Here is a 4,264-nt window from a genome sequence, read left to right on the forward strand (position 1 = left end):
ATCCATCAGTGTGCAAAGTACTTACTAACTACGGTTATTGGTAAAAAATATCTGCGTCAACCGTATTTTTTACTATCCTTGTAACGAGTAGATTTTACTCTGCACACAGTGATGTTCACTCTTTGTAGAGCAAATTCTGTATTTTACGAAATGTGTGTTAGAAAAAACCTGACGTGTCTCTCTTTTCCTCCACTTTGGAGTAAAGTCTCCTCTTTTTCTTCTCTCGGTGAAAGATTGTAAAACTTATCGCTCCACCGTACGAGCATCGTATAACCGTCTAGCTTCCTTTCATCGATCCCGAGGAGTCACGGCTATTGCAAATTTTATACAGCTCGCGTGCGCGGTTCATTAACGCTTCCCTGAAAAATGAAACTGCAGTGCAGTTGTCGTGGAAAGGTGTTAAGTGTAGGTAGCACGTATGGGAGCCGATGTAGTCGTTCAAATTCATCCGTTGCGCCATACTGCAGAACGAGATGATGTACGTGGTCGGGGGCAGATCCCGGCTGGGAGCTCCTAAACATGTCGTGATTGTGTTTGACGGCGTGTGTATAACGTGATAAATATTACGGACAGGGCCGTACTAATGTCTGGTATTTATAGGCACCCCCCGGGGCTTGCGCGGACACGCCGCCGACTTCCAGCCGGGATGTGGGAGTGAGAACTCGAGCTATCAGAAATACTAACCGCTCGATAAATACCGCTAATAAACGGTATTTATCGCCCGACGCACAGGTGGACCTGGCCGAACTTGTTCATTCCCTTTCCTCTGTCGACCGTAGCCGTGTTTTCCAACTGATGTCCCATAGAGCAGAGTAGCATCTCGCCTGCAGCCTCAAAGCGTCTCGAACACGGAATTTCTATCATAAAAGTATCACGCGGTGCGTGCGAGGCTTTTTACCTTTTTTTCAATAAAAAATCCCTCGACACTGTTATTTTTTTCACTCAGACCTTGTACGTGCATTCAAAGTCACCTCTGTAAGTAGGGATATATTTGATGAATCCAAGCAGCGACGAACAGCAGAGCGTAGGACCAATCGCAGCATCCTGTCATCGGCCTGTTATTGTTATACAGCTGCCATCATATGGAAACCGATGTTGACGGCTGCGCTCCAAATTATTCGAGTGGAAATATCAAACTTATTCGGACGGTAATTCGATTGTGCCATGATTGCACATCACGCTCATGATTCCGTATTCCCGAGCACATAACGTCACCCACAATACACGCTGCACCCTCATTGTCTGACAATCACGTAGTAATTTCGAAATAATAGCGTGTGGTTCTCACGTAATCCATCACTCATCCGCGATTGTGCGCACGAGATCGACAATTGTCTACATTGTTGGTCGTAATATGTGACCGTACGTACAATATCTGCTTCACAATGTCTTAGATTACTCGAATGCCCTGGTCAAAGTATAGAATTCCAGTCCAAGGTCTCGCGTATTGTTTTCATACTTGTAAAATTTTTAATACTGTCTAAAACATCTATACACATCGTGAACTTGATAGCAATCAAATGGACAAATATACGTCAGCGACACGGGATGTCAGATTGGATAACACGTCTCATTAACACCTAATTCGTTGCGGAGTTATAACATCGGTATTTTTCTTCCTTTGCAGGTTTGGTAGTCTCAGATTCGGTTACATCGAAACGGCATGCCAACATGATGCGTACAAGTTGTCCGAGTGTCTGAGACATAGCCGCAGTTAGCAGGTAGATATTCGGCCGGTCGTATTTCAGAGCGTGGCTGAGGGGGACAAGAATGCTAGCGAGGAGCTAAATTACATAATAAATGAACCGGGGCCCAGCTCGAAGAGTCTTTCCTCGCATTTCTTTGGCTGGAAAGATTTTTTGGGGGGAAGATCGCATCTGTTTTGTCTCGTGTACCGCCTCAGGGGACAAACACGGCTCAGACAGCACGAATTACAAGTGTTGCGGCAACTGGATCGCAAATATTACAGGTTAGCACAAATTCCAATTTAAAATTTTACGGATACTAGTAGTATAGCAGGGAGAGTTCTGCGTAGAAACACCTTCTTTACCGACCGAGCCGACCAGTCCGCCTATACATTCTCCCCAGACTCAAACCCTTTTCCGCTCCGCGCAGCCCAGACGCAAACCCTTGAAAGTTACTCCCACTCTCACAAGATCAAATGTGCTCTGCCGACCGTTCGTCAGTAAGAAAATCTCCCAAATGACCATGATCGTCGGTAAAAAATCCTCCAAATGACCGTGATTGTCGGTGAAAATGCTAAAAAATCCTCCAAATGACCATGATTGTTGGTGAAAAATCCTCCAAATGACCGTGATTGTCGGTGAAAATGCCAAAAAATCCTCCAAATGACCATGATTGTTGGTGAAAAATCCTCCAAATGACCATGATCGTCGGTAAAAAATGCCTGAAATTGTCGTGGTGTTACCCCTTGTAGGATAAGTTGTATTCTTTGTCGGTAAAGAAAATCATACTCATCGAGCGGGATCGATAACTGCATTACCGAGCGCACTCCGTGAATCCTCAGGCGTTCGAGCGGTCCCCATGGATCCTCGAACGTACGACCGGGAATCCTGGCGTGTATCAGGTTTTGAGAGCTTCCAGAAGGTTCGAGAAGATTCTCACGGCCTTGAACGGATTTTAGACAAACAATGCGTTCGGCAAGTTTCGACTTGACGGCGAGCGGCCTGCGGACAACGGATTGCAGTACGACGTTGAGTTCGTGAGCCCTGTGAAGAAGCCGCCTGTGTGTGTGTGTGTGTGTGTGTGTGTGTTTGTGTGTGTGTGTGTGTGTGTGTGTGTGTGTGTGTGTTCCGAGGTGGTTGGCGGTGGTTGGAGGTGGTCGGAGGTCGACGAGGAGGAGGACGAGGAAGACTAGGAAAAGAAGGTGGCTGAGGATTTGTGCTCGGTGAGTAAAACACTTTTATAATATTTGATGGTAATTGTAATTATATTTCATCTAAAATATTTCAAACTTGTCATGTTTACATTAAATTATTTAAATTCATTTTTCGCGCAAGCACAAATTCGGTAGATATAAATGCGCTAATAAAATTTATTATGTTATTAATCAATTAATTGATTATATTAATCCTTATACAATATTTTTAATGTGTTCCTATACTGAGAATATTTATTACTATTCCAGGTATAACCCGAGGTGGTTGGAGGTGATCGAGCTGGACGAGGTGAAGGACGAGGATTCGTGCTCGGTGAGTTTAACATTTTTACAATATTTGACGAAGTAGAATCAGCATCAGGAGTAGGATCAGGGGAAGATGTAGAAATAGGAGTAGAAGTAGGAGTAGTGGTAGGAATAGGACTCGGAGTAGGAATATGAGTAAAAGTAGGAATAGTAGGAGTTAGAGTGGGATTAGGAGTAGAGTAGGAGTAGGAGCAGAAGTAGGTAGGGCGGGGTGGGACGTGAGAGGGGCGGGGAGGGGCGGGAAGGGGATATTGTCATATCAAGTTATCAGTAATAAGCAATTGCGGGTAAAATATTAGCTTACTTTTGTAAGTATTTATGAATATAGCCTCTATGAATATTCATTGTTGGTATATAAGTTCTGGCAACGTACCTACTTTCTGTAAGAGATGTTGAAGATTTTCAACATAATTATGTTTCAGTTCTGTGCCCCACCTAGTGATCCACTAGTACATATCCTCCGACGTGACATCGCTGTGATGCAGATTGCTCCTCTCTTCTTGCTATTGTGCTTTCAGCCATTGTTGTGGTGTGTGTTTAAAATTAGGGACAGTATATAATATAGAATAACAGGTACAGCTACGAATATAGCACTACAATAAATCTTATAGAAATGAGCTCTCATTGAGATTTCTCTGTATTTATAACTGGACGCGAGAAGGCAAAAATCAATGTAATGCCATCTGTAAGATAATTGGACTCGTATTTGCACTACGACAACTCGTTGGGCATTTTGCGGTGAAGTTTGAAAAATTGTTGTACAAGAAATTAAATAACTATATAAATGGATAAAAAATATTATCTCTAATTGTGAATGTAGCTAATACAGCTTTAACCGTATATTGATTATGTTAATGATCTGTTGTGACAAGATCGGAATTAGATAAGCTCTCTAAATACTCTTTTCTAGACTATTAATTTATATCATGTATATGTAAATGTATATGTCTTTAGTTTATACAATCACTGCACTAGGATTACCCTTGCCACGTTTTATGGTGCGCTTGTGTAATTTGTATATTATTAACCTTACGTTTTACTCTATTTGCGACAAGTTGT

At 42.6% G+C, this 4,264-nt stretch overlaps 1 long non-coding RNA gene across 1 annotated transcript; it reads left to right on the forward strand.

The window, feature by feature from the left end:
* Window positions 1–2,813: 2,813 nt before the first annotated feature.
* LOC124179802 lies at window positions 2,814–3,658 on the forward strand. Its single transcript, XR_006870153.1, has 3 exons — window positions 2,814–2,828; window positions 3,161–3,212; window positions 3,628–3,658. It is a non-coding gene; the product is annotated as an uncharacterized LOC124179802 (long non-coding RNA).
* The last annotated feature ends 606 nt before the right edge of the window (window positions 3,659–4,264 follow it).

The sequence above is a fragment of the Neodiprion fabricii genome, chromosome 4, assembly GCF_021155785.1.
Source record: "Neodiprion fabricii isolate iyNeoFabr1 chromosome 4, iyNeoFabr1.1, whole genome shotgun sequence".
Lineage (NCBI taxonomy): Eukaryota > Metazoa > Arthropoda > Insecta > Hymenoptera > Diprionidae > Neodiprion > Neodiprion fabricii.